Raw genomic sequence first — 17,547 nt, 5'->3', positions numbered from 1 at the left:
CCTGTAAACATTCCATGATATTTCAAAAATAATTTCCATTTATGAGTTGATACTGTTAATAACTTTTTCGATTTTTGTATATCTACATTTTATTTTTATATTAGTCTTGTGGCATAGAGGAGGATGTTGTACTTCTAAAGTGGGGATGGAATCATTATAAATAAAATGTAATGGAAAAGGTATTGAAATCATTGAGAGGGAGAGGGTGGGGGGGGGGAGGGGGGGGAGAGAGAGAGAGAGAGAGAGAGAGAGAGAGAGAGAGAGAGAGAGAATGAAAGTGAGAGTGAGAATAAAAGTCCTCTTAAAGTAACACTCAAATTTTTATTTTGGGAGCCATAGAACCCATATGAATTTTGTTATTACTGATTCATAGAAATGCCTTTTGTAATACCAAACTAAATACTCTTATGTACCAGTTGCATAGTTCTGCTGTACATTGATTTTTTGTCACAATTTAGAGTGACAACTATGAGGTGCGGCTAGAAAAAACCGGACTGATGCTGGAAAAAACATTTATTTACAATTATTTACAATTTCGTGTTATCTCCTTCAATGTACTCTCCTCCTCGGTCTCTACACCGCTCCATACGAATTTTCCACTGTTCATAGCAATGCTGCAGATCATTTTCGGTAAGTCCATACATTACTTCTGTCGCTTTTTCTTTTACTGCTTCAACAGTCTCAAATCTAGTTCCTTTCAAAGCTGACTTGACTTTAGGGAAAAGAAAAAAGTCACAGGGGGCCAAATCAGGTGAGTAGGGTGGATGATCTAAGATGGGAATGTTGTGTTTCGCCAAAAACGTCTTCACTGACAACGCACTGTGAGCTGGGGCATTGTCTTGGTGAAGGATCCATGACTTTTTTCTCCACAAATCGTTCCGTTTTCTCCGTACTCGCTCACGTAGGGTAGCCAGGATGCTAATGTAGTAATGCTGATTCACTGTTTGTCCCTCTGGTACCCAATCAATGTGCACAATCCCTTTGATGTAAAAAAAAACAATCATCATTGCCTTGAATTTCGATTTTGACATTCGTGCTTTTTTTTGTCGTGGAGAACCAGGAGTTTTCCAATGCATCGATTGGCGTTTAGTTTCCGGATCGTAAGTAAAAAACCACAATTCATCGCAAGTAATAACATTTTGTAAGAAGGTGGGATCACTTTCAATGTTTTCCAGGATGTCAGAACAAATCATTCTTCGGCGTTCCTTCCGTTCAATTGTGAGACACTTTGGAACCATTTTTGAACACACTTTGTTCATGTTGAAACTTTCATGAAGAATCTGCCTAACACTTTCCTTGTCAACTCCTGTTAACTCAGACACTGCTCTGATTGTTAAACGGCGATCTTGTCGAACAAGTTTACCGATTTTTTCAATGTTTGCATCAGTTTTTGCTGACAATGGTCTGCCAGTGTGAGTGTCATCACTGGTGTCTTCGCGGCCATCTTTAAATCGTTTAAACCACTTAAACACTTGTGTTCGCGATAAACAATCATCGCCGTACACTTGTTGTAACATTACAAACGTTTCACTTGCAGATTTTCCTAGTTTGAAACAAAATTTGATGTTAACACGCTGTTCTTTCTGTACACTCAACATTTTCCGACGCACAGACAAAACGTCAACTACTTAAAACAGACGCCACGGGCAGACTGAGTGCAGGAGGCAGATGAAACTCGAGCAGTAGGCGGAGCGAGAGTCACGCGACAGGCCACGCGACTTTCAGCCTTATTGCATTCGTTTTATTGTTTCACCAGTACTAGTCCGGTTTTTTTCTAGCCACACCTCATATATGTTACAGGCTACCTTGTACATTACTACACACACCTGTACAAACCGTAAGTAATATTAATTTATTTGATATGTTTTTTGATTGAAGTTCTGCATGTCAACAACACTAGGTCATAGAATAGATGACAGTACATCCAGAACTTATTCACAAAAAATAATAAAAATCTTAAAAGAATGAACTATGCAATTCTAGAATAAAAATTTAACTGAAAAGTACAACAATGCTTGTATTATGGATCATCGGCTACTTGACACTGACTGCTGCATAAAGGCTTCCAACAAGACTGTCATGAATTATAATCTTCAAATATGACATCCACATTGCTTTTGTATACTTTCTAAAATCACCAAACCAATATCCATTGTGTTATTGCTTTGGTATTTCTGTATCTCTTCACATCCACTGAAACTTCCATACACCATCTTCCATCCATTTGCCTGGCATCTTACCACTGCTCCCATCTTTTTCATTTTCATTATGGTTATAATTGTTTTTCACTCAAGTCTGTCTTTTGATTCATTTATTTGTTTTCCTGCCTCTCACAGTATTCCCATCTGTTGTGTCCATCACTGCAATAAGGCAGATGAACACACTAGAACATAGCAGACACTATAGAATGAGTAAAACATAAATGTATTTATTTACAGTACAGTGTATACATTCTTGAGCATATATAACTTGGTATCATGGAGAATCTCCACAGGCTATCTCACTGTTCCACTAGTACTGGTTTAAAATATTCACCAGCAGTTGGAGTAGCATAGTGCCGTGCTAGGTTCATAAATTTCTCACTGGTCGCATGCTAGGTAAAAGATCTCCTTACATTGTCATCCATATGCTTAGCATGATCCGAGAGTAGTCTATTGATTTTCTGGGCTGTTTTAAGGGTGGCTATATTAAGTTATTTAATTCATTGTTGAAGTTTATCTGTGCTTGAGGCAAACAGCATATGGTTGTCAGCAAAACAAAGGTATTTATGGTGTGTTCAATTAATAACTATTCCTTTGTTATCTCATTTGAAGGTTCTGAAAACTTCCTCTAACACTGCTAAGAATAGTTCTGGTGATGTGAAATCTCTTTGCCTGACTCCATGCATATTTCATTAAAAAAATTTAATGAGCAAAGAAAGGAGAATGTATTGGCCATTTCCTATTAGTTGGAATCATCCCATAAATAGCCAGGACAGATTTTTGCAAAACCATGGAAAATGCAAATTATGGTGGCTGGATCAGGTAAATGATACTATATTCTCTTTACAGGAACAGTTTTCCTACTTTTCATTCCATTTTAGTGCACAACAAAGTTGAAGAGACGCATCTACTTTGCAATAAAATGCTTCCTCATTTAATAATCAAATCAAATAGCTTCTCTTCATTACCTATTGCTAGTTTGATATCTGCATGACTACACAGATGTTTATCATGGAACAGTAGTTATTTAAGTGATGTAGGAATGGATGGAAGCCTGGCTACAGTTAACAATGCTACTTGTCAAGCTGTTAACAGAAACTAGTTCAGATAATTTGATGATTTGCCAGAGTGACTAATAAGATGTATAATTTTACTTTGAATTCACAGGAATTCCTGATTTCTAACTTTATGTCAGTGGGCAGCTTATTGAAGATCTTTTAACTATACAGAATCCCACAGTAAACCCTACATATGGTGGCAGTATTAACATTTTTTGTCTCATGTTGTGGTTGCATAAATCTAATTCTACTGGAACTAGATCATTGAACTGGTAATGTTGTTCCTTTGAAAGAAGTCAGAGATGTAATGTGATGTCAGTGTAAGAACACTCAGATATTTAAATATGTTCCTACATCAGGAATGAAAGCAGGCAAGCCACGCAGAGTGGCTGCGTAGTTAGAGGTGCCATGTCATGAATCGCTCAGTCCCTCTCGCCGGAGGTTTGAGTCCTCCCTCAGACACGGGTGTGTGTGTTGTGCTTAGTGTAAGTTAGTTTAAGTAGTGTGTAAGTCTAGAGACCAAGGACCTCAGCAGGTTGGTCCCTTAGAAATTCACACACACATGAACACATTTGAAAGTAAGCAAAGTAAAAAGGTGTCATTGCTCTGTGAAGCATACTTCTATTATTACAAAGATAACTACAGTCAGCTTCTGTAGGAGTCACTTTTAATCAGCCCTCATTCCCAGAAATTTTGTGTCTTCTGCAGCAGTGATCAAGCCACCATTTTAAAGGAGATGAATATCAGCCTGGATACAACAATGTGTAGGGTACTGTATCTGCTCTATTTTATTGCTATTAAGAATAATCTTGTTGCTTGTTAACCATGAGCTTCTACCAGAAGTATAAATGCCTGTTGGTGAGGAATAAGAATCATCATCCCCAGTTTAAGTGTTGTATTATTATGATTATATATTCTTCATTTTGTTCCTCTTCTTCTTCTTCTATTGTTGAGGCCTGCTAAAGATTGCGTTCCAATTTCAGTTCTTTGCAGTCTTTTGCTGTCTCTTCCTTTTTGTCCAGTAAAGTATTATTCTCTCACTGTGCTGCCCTTTATTCTCCTCAGTCAACTTTGAATCTGTTTCATTTTCTTTCCTGTTTTGGAAGCCTTCTGTTTAGGGTGTCCCACATAAAATTGGTATACCTTATGCCTGAGAGTCAAGTAACAGTGAGCTAACTGAAAAAGTAAATAATAGTAACCTTAAAAAACATATACACTTCTGGCCATTAAAATTGCTAAACCACGAAGATGACGTGCTACTGACGTGAAATTTAACCAACAGGAAGAAGATGCTGTGATATGCAAATGATTAGCTTTTCAGAGCATTCACACAATGTTGGCACTGGTGGCGACACCTACATCGTGCTGACATGAGGAAAGTTTCCAGCTGATTTCTCATACACAAACAGCAGTTGACCGGCATTGCCTGGTGAAACATTGTTGTGATGCTCCGTGTAAGGAGGAGAAATGCGTACCATCACGTTTCCGACTTTGATAAAGGTCGGATTGTAGCCTATTGCGATTGCAGTTTATCGTATCACAACATTGCTGCTCGCATTGGTTGAGATCCAATGACTGTAGGCAGAATATGGAATCAATGGGTACAGGAGGGTAATACGGAATGCCGTGCTGGATCCCAATGGCCTCGTATCACTAGCAGTCGAGATGACAGGCATCTTATCCGCATGGCTGTAACAGATCATGCAGCCACGTCTCAATCCCTGAGTCAACAGATGGGGATGTTTGCAAGATGACAACCATCTGCACGAACAATTCGACAATGTTTGCAGCAGCATGGACTATCAGCTCGGAGACCATGGCTGCGGTTACCCTTGACGCTACATCACAGACAGGAGCACCTGCGGTGGTGTACTCAACGATGAGCCTGGGTGCATGAATGTCAAAACGTCATTTTTACGGATGAATCCAGGTTCTGTTTACAGCATCATGATGGTCGCATCCGTGTTTGGCAACATCGCGGTGAACACACATTGGAAGTGTGTATTCATCATCGCCATATTGGCGTATCACCTGGCGTCATGGTATGGGGTGCCATCAGTTACACGTCTCGGTCACCTCTTGTTCGCATTGATGGCACTTAGAACATTGGACGTTACATTTCAGATGTGTTACAACCCGTGGCTCTATCCCTGCAAAACCCTACATTTCAGCAGCATAATGCACAACCACATGTTGCAGGTCCTGTATGGGCCTTTCTGGATACAGAAAATATCCAACTGCTGCCCTGGCCAGCACATTCTCCAGATCTCTCACCAATTGAAAATGTCTGGTCAATGGTGGCTGAGCAACTGTCTCATCACAATATGCCAGTCACTACTCTTGATGAACTGTGGTATCGTGTTGAAGCTGCATGGACAGGTTGGTGGCTTATCATGTTATCATGAAGTAATAGTACATGTATTATAAGGATGTTCTGGTCTGAGGAGCCTATATGTATTGCACCCACAGAACAGTTTAACTTGTTTGTTACTTATTTAAGATACCTAGCAATATGTGAGGCTACACTAGTAGGTTACATCACTTTTCCATCAAGTAATGAGTACACTAGGTTTAAAAACTGTGATTATTCATAATGTTCATAAAGAAAACTGAAGGTAAATCTTTCATGTATTATAATCTTTCTAAGTCCTATTTTTGACTATTTTGAGCTTGGCAGCTGTAGCATACAGACTGAGGATCTAGACTTGGATCATACCAGCTCACTGCACCCGCCGTCTCAGCAGTGGAGCTGTACTCGTGTGCAGCAGGGCCATGTTCAACACCAGAAGGATGCAGAAGGGGCATATAAGTCAGTGTTAAGCATTAGACAGTCAGTCATCAGGACCTCTTGAAGATAGAAACAAGTCAGTTTGCTAAAATGTCATGTCATTTGGATGATGCAGTCCACCTCAATATTTAAGAACATTTCAAAATAATAATTTGCCATGAAAGCCAAAAATCATACAGAAATTACCTCTATGGGGTTAAGATGATCAACAAAGTGGAGAAGTTAGGTAAACTTCAGAATAGACTGGAATGTCTTCTGGCCTTCTTTGTCACCCTGCTGAAATAACCAAATCAAACTATCTTTTGTGAAATACAACAACAAAAATAATCGATTATTGATAATGTAATATAAATGAATAAATAAAAAATGCACACACAAAAGATTTAACTTTTACAAGTGGCTCCTTCTTCTGGCAGAAGAGTTGAAGGGGAAGTAAGAGCTGTGAAGGGAAAGGACTGGACAGGTTTAAGGAAAGTAGTACAGTTTAGAAAAGTCACCCAGAACCTCGTGTCAGGGGAGACTTACTGGATGAGATGAGAAAGAAAGACTGACTGTTGGGGAATGCACCAGATGAGGTTTGGTAAACGTGAGAGCTTGAAGGTGGAAGACAGAGTAATATGCAAGACAGAGATTACTACTAAAACATCATGCATGAGGTAATAAGAGTGAAAAGCTAAGTGGACTGTATGTAACAGAGGTGGGAGGAGGAATGCCGAAAAATAGACAAGTCAGAAAATGAAAATGTAGGACACTAAAACAGAGTGAAGAAAAGAGTAGTTACTGTGAATAAATGCTGAGACAGGAAGAATTAATATAAATTAAGGCCAGGTGGGTGGCGAAAACCAAGGACATGTTATAGTGCTAGTTCACACCTGTGGAGTTCTGAGAAACTAGTGTCTGGGGAAAGAACCCAGATGGCGTTTGTGGTGAAACAGGCACTGAGGTCATGACTGTCACATTGTACAGCATGCTCTGCAATAGGATATTGTGTGTAGCGTATATACACCCTCTGCCTCTACCTATGCCTATTCATCCTGACTGATTACTGGGTGATAGTCATGCCATGTAGCAGAGATACTGAGTTGCAAATGGCATAACAAAAAGATTAACACAATTATAGCTTTCGGCCATTAAGGCCTTTGTCAACAATAGACACACATACACTCATGCACATGCACACACTCATGCACATGCACACACTCATGGAAATGGAACTCGTAAACATGTCTGCAGTCTCAGGCAACTGAAACCACATTGCGAGCAGCAGCACCAGTGCATGATGGAGTGGCAACAGGGTGGGGGTAAGGAGTAGGCTGGGGTGGGGATGTGAAAGGATAGTATGTTGGGGGTGTCAGACAGTGAAGTGCTGCAGAGATGGAGGGTAGGAGAGGTGGCATCGGGTGAGGGGTTGGGGGTGGGGGGAGTGGGAGGGGGAGTAGCGGAAAGGAGAGAATAAAAAGAAATTGAAAGATTGGGTGTGGGTGTGAAATGACAGCTGTGTAGTGCTGGAACGGGAAAAGGAAGGGGGCTGGATGTATGAGGACAGTGACTAATGAAGGTTGAGGACAGAAGGGTTACAGGAATGTAAGATGTATTGCAGGGAAAGTTCGCACCTGAGCAATTCAGAAAAGCTGGTGTTGGTGGGAAGGATATGTATGGCACAGGCTGTGAGGCAGTCATTGAAATGAGGGATATCATGTTTGGCAGTGTGTTCAGCAACAGGGTGGTCCACTTGTTTCTTGGTCACAGTTTGTCGGCGGCCATTCATGTGGACAGACAGCTTGTTCGTTGTCATGTCTTCTCTCCATCTGCAAAATTCTCCTGCTATGTAATTACCAATTCCTGGAACCCATAACACACATAGAAACTCTTGCCCTGCAGGAATTTGAGCAACATGCACAATGCCACCTCAAAAAGCTGTCCATCCTGCTAACTTCCTACTCTCGCTTCGGAGTACCAGTGTCCACCACCACTACAACAACCTCCAAATCTCCCCCAAATCCCCTCATAGCTGACACACTCTTTCTCATAGACCTACTACACTTACCCCACCCTCCAAAACTCACTCCCACCACCACATAGAATCCAGAACCTAAACAGACCCGCAACAGTCATGAACCTTGAAGCCATAGTCCGACAGAAATATCAGTCCTTTCCAAGGCCTCACCTTTTGCCCCATTCCCAAATTCAATCATGCAGGACTTGTTAAAGACCTTCTCTCCTTCTCCCGGTCCTTTAAGTGGAAACACGTTTTTGCCACCAACCCGACCAATCAGACCATGTTTTTACCACCAACCTGACCAATCAGACCAAACCAAAGACCAATACTGAACCTTGCCTTACTCAGTTGAGTCTTCTATCCATCCGTGGTCCGCCCCCAATGTCCCCTAACCATCCCCTGTTAACTTTCCAGAATTTCTTAACCTTGAACTTTGCCTCGTCATAATTTCCGAAATCCCTCAACATGCAAACTAACCTTACATCTGCAGAAAGAACTGCAGTCCACTATCAAAAAACTGATCACAACCTTATAATCCTACCTGCGGAAAAGGCTCCACCACCACTGTTTTGAACTGCAAGGATTATCTGGCAGAAAGACTTCGTCAGCTGTCAGATACTTCCACCTACAAACCTTGCCACAGTGACCCCATTCCAGTAGTCCAGCAGGATCTCCAGTCACTACTCAAATCCTTAGGCCCATCCTAAAACCTCTCCCCAGAGTCCATCTCTCTTCTTACCCCTACCACTTCCCAGACTCCTACCTTGTACAAACTTCCTAAAGTCCATAAACCCAATCAACCAGGACGGCCCATTGTGGCCGGTTACTATGCCCCCCCCCCCCCTCCCCACACACCCCGAGAGAATCTCTGCTCTCATAGACCAACACCTTCAACCTATTACCCAGAACCTACCCTCCTATATAAAAGATACCAACCATTTCCTCCACAGACTCTCCACAGTTCCTGTCCCCTTAACACACGGTGCCCTGCTCGTCACTATTGATGCCACCTCCCTGTACACTAACATTCCTAATGCCCATGGTCTTACTGCTATTGAACACTACCTTTCCAAACACACTATGGATTCCAAACCAGCAATCTCCTGCCATGACCAACTATATCCTCACCCACAATTACTTTTCCTTTGAAGGCATTACTACAAACAATCCGGGGTACGGGGTATGGCTATGGGCACCTGCATGGCACCATCCTATGCCAACCTATTCATGGGCCATCTAGAGGAGTCCTAAAAACTGAGAATCCTAAATCCCTCACTTAGTTCAGATTCATTGACGGTATCTTTGCTGTCTGAATCAAACATGAGGACACCCTTTCTACATTCCTTTAGAACCCGAACAACTTCTCTCCCATTTGCTTCACCTGGTGCTACTCAACCCAACAATCCACCTTCCTAGATGTTGACCTCCAGCTCAGAGATGGCTACATCAATACCTCCATCCATATCAAACCTACTAACTACAAGAAATACCTACACTTCAACAGTTGCCACACATTCGATACCACGAAGTCCCTTTTGTACAGCCTAGCCACTCATGGTCGTCACATCTGCAGTGACAAGCAGTCCATTTCGGAATATACCAAGGGTCTCACTGAAGCCTTCACTTCCTGTAACTATCCTTCCAATCTTGTACAAAAACAAATATGCTGTGCCTTATCTTTCCAGTCTCCCACCACCTCCCAAAGTCCCACAGTCAAGCCACAGAGGAACATTCCCCTTGTAACTCAGTACCATCCAGGACTGGAGCAACTGAATTACATTGTCTGCCAGGGTCTCGACTACCTCTCGTCGTGCCCTGAAATGAGAAATATCCTGCCCACTTTCCTTCCCACCCCTCCTACAGTGGTATTCCATTGTCCACCAAACCTACACAATATACGCGTCCATCCTTACACAACCCTTGCTCCCAATCCCTTACCTCATGGTCAAGCCCCTGTAATAGACCTAGATGCAAGACCTGTCCCGTACATCTTCCTATCACCACCTACTCCTGTCCGGTCACTAACATCTCCTATCTTATCAAGTACAGGGCTACCTGTGAAACCAGTCACGTGTTTTACAAGCCAAGCTGCAACCACTGTGCTGCATTCTATGTATGCATGACAACCAACAAGCTGTCTGTCCACATGAATGACCACCGACAAACAGTGGCCAAGAAACAAGTGGACCACCGTGTTGCTGAACACACTGCCAAACGTGATATCTCTCATTTCAATTACTGCTTCACAGCCTGTGTCATATGGATCCTTCCCATCAACACCAGCTTTTCTGCATTGCTCAGGTGGGAAGTTTCTCTGCAATACATCCCACATTCCCATAACTCTCCAGTCCTCAACCTTTGTTAGTTACTGTCCTCACCCATCCAGCTCCCTCCCTGCTCCCATTCCAGCACTACACAGCTGTCATTTCACAACCACACCAATTATTTCAATTTCTTTTTATTCTCTTCTTTCCGCTTCTTCCACCCCCCCCCCTCCCCACCTTGCCACCTTCTCTCCTGCCCTCCATCTAAACTGTAGCACTTCACTGTCTGCCACCCCCACCATACTATCCCCTTCCCCTCCCCGCCCCAGTCTCCTCCTTATCCCCCCAGTTGCCACTCCCATCACACACTGTTGCTGCTGCTATCAGTGTGGTTTCAGTTGCCTGAGACTGCAGACGTTTGTGCAAGCTGCATTTGCATGTGTGTGTGTGTGTTGTGTGTGTGTGCGTGAGTGTATGTGTGTCTGTTACCTTACTGGCTGAAAGCTATAATTGGGTGAATCTTTTTGCTGTGCCATTTGCGACTCGCTATCTCCGCTATACGGTCAGCAGCAACTTTCCAATATTGTTACATTCCATCCTTGATTTTCCATTGTTTGAAAACATCAAAATATATTCCAGTATGTAAAAAAGGTGAGAAAGATTATGTAAATAACTACAGACCCATCGCAATTACATTCAAAAATAAGAGGTCAATGACAACTGCTATTTGTGAGTGCATCATTTCCATCCTAAAGATTATGGACAAAAAACAGGAATCAATAGGACCATTTATTGACCTGTCAAAAGCTTTTGACATGGTCGATCATGAAAGTCTGCTATCAAAGCTTGTAAGATATGGTATTCGAGGTCTGTCCAGCAACTGGATCAGTTCCTTCCTGACTAATTGTAAGCAGACAGGGTGCATCAAGCATATAAATATCAAACTAAAAATTGTATGCAAACACTTATCTGACTGTAAACAAACTAAATGCGGTGTACCCCAAGGATCAGTAATGGGATCCCTTCTGTTCCTTCTGTATGTAAATGATCTAAATTTAAATGCTGATGCACATAAAACAATCATATTTGCAGATGACACCACAAATCTACTAAAAGGAGACAGCAATGAACAGTTACAGCAGTCAGTATCCATGTACACAAAACAACTTAACAGCTGGGCTCAGAATAATCAGCTTATAATAAGCAATTAAAAAGCCATTGCACTAAAATTCCACAGTGCTCCTGACAAGGACATGTTTATTCCATCAGTTTCTATCAGTAATGAGCTAGTTGGTAACAGTACTAAAACCAAATTCTTAGGGCTTTGGCTGTAGAGCAACATAGAATAAGCATATTGAATATCTCAGTGCAGAACTGAACAAAACATGTTACCTTCTTTGCTCGCTAAAATCATGCTGTAGTGAGAAAACATTAATGAATGCATATTGTGCCTACTTTCATTCTTGTCTTAGATATTGGGTCACTTTTTGGGAAACACTAAAAGAGCTAAGAGCACTTTTAAACTACAAAAAGGGCCACCAGAATCTTGTTTGTGTGCAAGCCTAGAGACTCTTGTAAACCTTTGTTTAAGAAATCTGGTATTTCTTTATTACAATTTGTATAAATTATGGAAACCCCATTTATTTTTTAAAACAAATGTTATACATAAAGACTGTAAAAAAAAAACTGTAATGTACATGATCACTTTACCAGACAAAACAGAAACTTACATATAACCAAAATCAGCACAGCTCTGTGCCAAGAAGGTACTTTTCACATGGGAGTTAAGCTTTATAACAAACTTCCTGAAAACATAAAAGGTATTACTGAGGTTAAGCTTTTGGAAAATCTCTAAAGTCATATTTACAGCCTCACTGCTTTTACTCCATTGAAGAATATTCAGATTTTTGAAGTGTGTTATATAAATACTTATGTATAAAGTGTATTATTGTAGCATTAAATAAGTATGCCTAGAAATGACTTTCAGTTGTTTACTTATAACTTTACTTGTCCAATGTTTTCTGCACAAGCTGCTTTGTAGACAGCAGGACCAATAATTACAATAAAAATACAAGTAATAATACAAAAACAGAAAAATCAAGAGGCAAAGACACAATAGATAGTGAAGTAAGTTTATTTAACCAATAGCTGTATAATTAGGAAATTGACTAGATAGTGGTGCTATTTTGTGGGAGAGCACTGTTGACAAAAAGGGGCTGCCCAGTGTTTGCTAGTAAAATCAGGAAAAAGCGAAATTTTCTTATCTGAATATTTGAAGTAACAAGTTACTTTGATGAAAGGTGGGCATTTTTGGAATCAGAAAAATCGTGGCTGCAAAATTGTGGTGCTAAATTTTGAAAATAATCAGAACTTAAATTGGAACACTATAGAACATGAACATTTTAATTATGAATAGTTTTTGAAATATAAAGTTGTTGGAAAAAATAAGATATTTGTTGGAAAGAGGAGAATGAAGTCTTGCAGATAAACTGTACCAATTTAGAAATAAACAACTAGTTGCTCTCAGGAAATTTCCCCATCAAATGGTTTGCATCTATAATAAATCATGACTTATTTTAAAGATAAAATGTTTCCAGATGAGTAAATAATAATATCATCATCACTAATTGAGAAATTACACAGTGAATGATATAGTTTAATAATCACTATTTAAATAAGAAATTAGATATTTTGAGTAACTAATGTTATGTACAAACAACAGACACTCCAGGTTGTAATATCAACAATAATAGGAGAAGGATAGAGTCTTATCACCAGCAGCTCCAACTGGAATGCGACTGTCATGTGAAAAGCAATCTGGACTGGGGTGGGGAAGGGGGAGGGATAGGGCAGGGTATATGAGGTGCTATCCAAAATTTTTGGGACTGGTGCTGCCATCTGTTGAAAACCTTATCTCTGGACTAGTAATCACCATCACCCTCAAAGTAGTTCCCATCTGCACGTACACACTGGTCCCAGTGCTTCTGCCACTGGTCAAACGTTTACTGGAAGTCCTTTTCTTTGGGGGTGTTTATCACTGCCAGTGATGCTTCTTGAATCCTCTCTAGAGAGTCAAACCATGGCCTTTCAACTTGCGTTTCAGTTTTGGGAATTGCGCAAAGTTGCAAGGTGCCAAATCTGGTGAGTACAGTGGGTGGGGTACAACCATCATGTTGTTTTCTGCCAAAAAGGTCCTGGTGAGCAAGGACTGGTGACAGGGCGCATTGTCATGATGCAGCAGCCAGTTTCCTTGATGCCAAAGTTCAGGCCGTGATCGTTGCATGTTTTCATGGAGCCATCGGAAAACATCACAGTAGTACACGGAATTCACTGTTTGGTTGCGTAGGACGAATTCTTTGTGGACAATTCCCTTGGTATCAAAGAAAATGATGATCGTGTCCTTCACTTTGCTCTTCACCTGTCTTGCTTTTTTGGGTCTTGGAGAGCCCAGGCTCTTCCACTGGGACGATTGTTGCTTTGTCTCTGGGTCATAACTGTAAATCCAGCTCTTGTCACCGGTGATAACCCGTGACAAGAAGGTTGGATCATCAGATACGGTCTGACGAAGGTCTGTGCACACTTCAACATGCTGTACTTTCTGATTAGCAGTCAAGATCCTTGGCACAAATTTTGTGGCAACACGATGCATGCCCAATTCTTCAGTCAACATTTGTTGACATGTCCCATAACCAATACCCACTTCATCCGCAAGGTCTTGAATGGTTCGATGTCGATCCGCATGAACCAGTTGTTGAAGTTTGGCAACAATGTCTGGCACTGTGCGGCTAACGGGCCTTCCAGTGTGAGCATAATCATCGACGTCTGTATGGCTGGCCCTGAACCGAGCATGCCACTCAAACACACGCATGCAGCTCATGCTCTGTGCACCGAACACTTGTTGAATCATTGCAAGGGTCTCCTTTTGCACTTTTCCCGAGATTTGCACAGAATGTGATACTCGCACGCTGTTTTGTTCGCAGACCATCATAAAATCACCACACACCAGACACAGAGTATTAAGGAAATCACTGCCCCCAGGGGCTCGGCATTCAGGTGCTGGGTTCGGGCTTGGCGACCCCGGGGTTCCTGAGCTGGGGACTGGTAAGCGTTGTCAGTTCCCTGTCATCATAACCTCTGGGCATACTTCAGCGACCACCGTGCAGCGCGGCGGTGGAACATTGTGTTTCTCAGGGAATGGGGATCTTGGCTTGACCACCCGGATCATGAGGATGGAATAAACCTCTATAAACAAACCCTCAATCTCAAAGTGTCCTGTGCGCTGATGAGATGCATGGCTGTTGAGGTGGAACAGTCATTAGCAGGCAACCTCTGGGGTACCTGTCACACCTCAGTTGTATAAGTCTTACCTAGGCATGCGGGGCTCTGTCTAGATGGACTTCTAGTTCCCTAGCTGCTCGTGGGACCGAGATGGATCCTTTGAAAGTCTCTTTTCCTCCTCCCAGCAAAAGGGTGGGCCGCTGGAAGGTTCTAACACCGTCTCTCAAGAGGGCTCGTGCAGTCAGTCCCACTGACTCCGGTACTTCTTTGACAAGTAAAGTCTTTGGTAACAGAATGCATTCTGGTAATCAGAACGTGTTTCTCATTGTCCAATGGAAGGAGGGTAGTTTCGAGAAGGTTTTGCCCTTCTATATACAAAGGGTTTGGAGGGAATCTGTGGCTCCTTAAAATCAGTGAAGCGCTTGCATAATGGGATCTTGCTAGTGGAAACTTCCACTTCACAGCAAGCAACTAACCTCCAATCTGCTAAATGCCTTGGGGAGTATGCTGCAGACACTGAACTGCACAGCACCTTGAATTAAGGCAAAGGTGTTGTGACATGCCGGGATCTAGTTGACATTCCCAGGGAAGAACTGCAACATGAGTGGGCTCCGGAAGGTATCGTTGATGTACAACATATCATGAAGAAGGTTGATGGCAGTCTTGTCAAATCCGACTCCTTTATTCTGACGAAACTTCCTGAAAATGTTAAAGCTGGCTTCCTTCACCTTAGTGGTGAGGCCTTATTTCCTGACCCCAATGCACTGTTTTAAATGCCAGTGTTTTGGGCATACCACCTTACGGTGTAATGGCGAAACGACTTGTGGTGACTGCGGTAAGACTGCTCATGAAGGAGTTGATTCCTCATCTCCAGCCAAATGTATCAATTGCTCTGGGAACCACCCTGTATGGAGTAGTGATTGCCGAATATTTTTGGAGGAACGCAAAGTCTAGGAAAAAAAAACAACCAAACACATCCCCTATGGTGAGGCCAAAAAGATCAACAAGTCGATGCACCCTCCCACATTTGTTGCGTCTTTTGCATCCATGGTTCAGAAGCATACTCCAAAAGCCGATGCCTCTATGCAGACAGAGGTGGTGAGTTTTGGCACTAACACCTGCAGATGTCAGTGGACTTGCAACATAGCCAGTGTTTCAGAGCCTGTAGCCCCTACTCGAACGGCAGACAAAGGTACAGTGGCGAACTTGGGCCAGCCCCTGGTGCCTCCAACAGCTGAGGCTGTTCTGAAGCCCAGTACGGCCATTACCACTCCCACGTCGGCTTCCTCAAAGCCCACCAAACCGCAGGAAGCTTCTATACAGCAGCAACAGTGGGTCAAATCACGTGGTAAACCGTCTAACCATGCAGATGTCGTTTTATGTGAGGCTTCATCTGACTCTTCCCCAGAGCTGATGAAGTACAACGTATGTGTGGGGCAATCATCTCGCCCCACGCCTGCCCCTATACCTGCTGCAGTCTCCCTACCCAGTCGGAGAGACAGGATGAAGGTGCTACCCCCGTCATAGATCGCTCTCATACTTCAGTGGAACTTGTAGGGGTTCAGGACGCATGAGGAAGAACTTCGTCTACTCTCTCAGGGTAGACCACTGTATCTGTGTCTCCAGGAGACTTATTTCCATCCATCATACTCCCCTGAGATGCGAGGTTATACACTCTACAAAATGGACGACCTGCGTGGAGAGAGAGCTAGAGGAGGCGTAGGTATTTTCGTCAGGACGGACTACCACTCCTCGCCTCTCTCGCTTACGACGACTTTACAGGCCATCGCTGTGTCCGTGCTCGTGTGTCATCCATTGACTGTACGTTCGCTTTACTTGCCCCCACATGATGCACTTGATGAAGCGGCCCTCACCGACTGTCTTACACAGCTCCCCCAGCCATTCATTATTTGCGGTAATTTTAATGCCCACAATGTGCTTTGGGGCTCTGCAATTACCTGTCCCAGGGGTAGAGCAATTGAGAGGCTTCTCCTGTCATCCTGTGCCTGCTTGCTCAATGAAGGACAGAGCACTCACTTCTGCACAGCGACTGGGTCATTCTCTGCCATTGAGTGGATATGGATGGAGGAGGAGTTGCCACATTTATCAAAAACTGCCATAAATTCAAGAACATTGACATTAATAAATTCTGTTTAGAGCAGCATCTAGAAGCATGTGCAACAGAAGTAGAGTTCCATAACAGGTCCTATATAATAATAACAATTTACCGAGCACCTGCAGGAAATTATAATCTATTTTTAGATCATCTACAAGCTCTTTTGGGTTATTTAACAGGAAGAAACAAAAAAATTTTGATTGCTGGTGACTTTAATACAGATTTTCTAATGCAATCTTCCAGTAAACATTCACTGCAGTTAGTAATGTTGTCTTTCAATCTAACTCACACTGTAAACTTTCCAACTAGGATCACTAAATCTTCAAGGACAGCCATTGATAACATTTTTATAGACAAATCAAAGGAACAAAATCATATCATAAAACCTGTTATAAATGGACTATCGGATCATGACATGCAGCTCCTTGTTTTAGATGTAAATTCTAAGCAGATTAACAAGACTGCTAAATCTGAGTACAGGAGAGTAGTCAATCAACCAAAAATTGAGTGTTTTAGAAAACTGCTCAAAGATATGAACTGGAAAGATGTTTATAGTGCTCACGACATGAATGAAAAATATAACACATTCATGAACAATGTCAGTACCATGTTTGAAAACTGTTTTCCTCTAAAAGTTACTCAAATTAAACAGAAGTCTATAATAAAACCATGGATTACACAAGGAATAAAGATTTCCTGTAAGACAAAAAGGAAACTGCATGTGTTGACCAAGAATAGCTCCAGTGCTGATGATTTAGCTAAATACAAGGAATACTGTAAAACATTAAAAAAAGTAATTCAGACGTCTAAACAAATGCACTACGAGAAGAAAATAGCAATGTT

The 17,547-nt window shown here is 42.0% G+C and overlaps 1 protein-coding gene across 1 annotated transcript in view; it reads left to right on the top strand.

Moving 5' to 3' along the window:
* LOC126202244 (uncharacterized) overlaps window positions 1-17,547 on the top strand; it is a 272,489-nt gene that overhangs the window by 91,499 nt on the left and 163,443 nt on the right. The gene's annotated exons all lie outside the window — the stretch shown is intronic.

The sequence above is a fragment of the Schistocerca nitens genome, chromosome 1 (genome assembly GCF_023898315.1).
Source record: "Schistocerca nitens isolate TAMUIC-IGC-003100 chromosome 1, iqSchNite1.1, whole genome shotgun sequence".
NCBI lineage: Eukaryota > Metazoa > Arthropoda > Insecta > Orthoptera > Acrididae > Schistocerca > Schistocerca nitens.
This window is presented reverse-complemented; position numbering and strand designations above follow the sequence as displayed.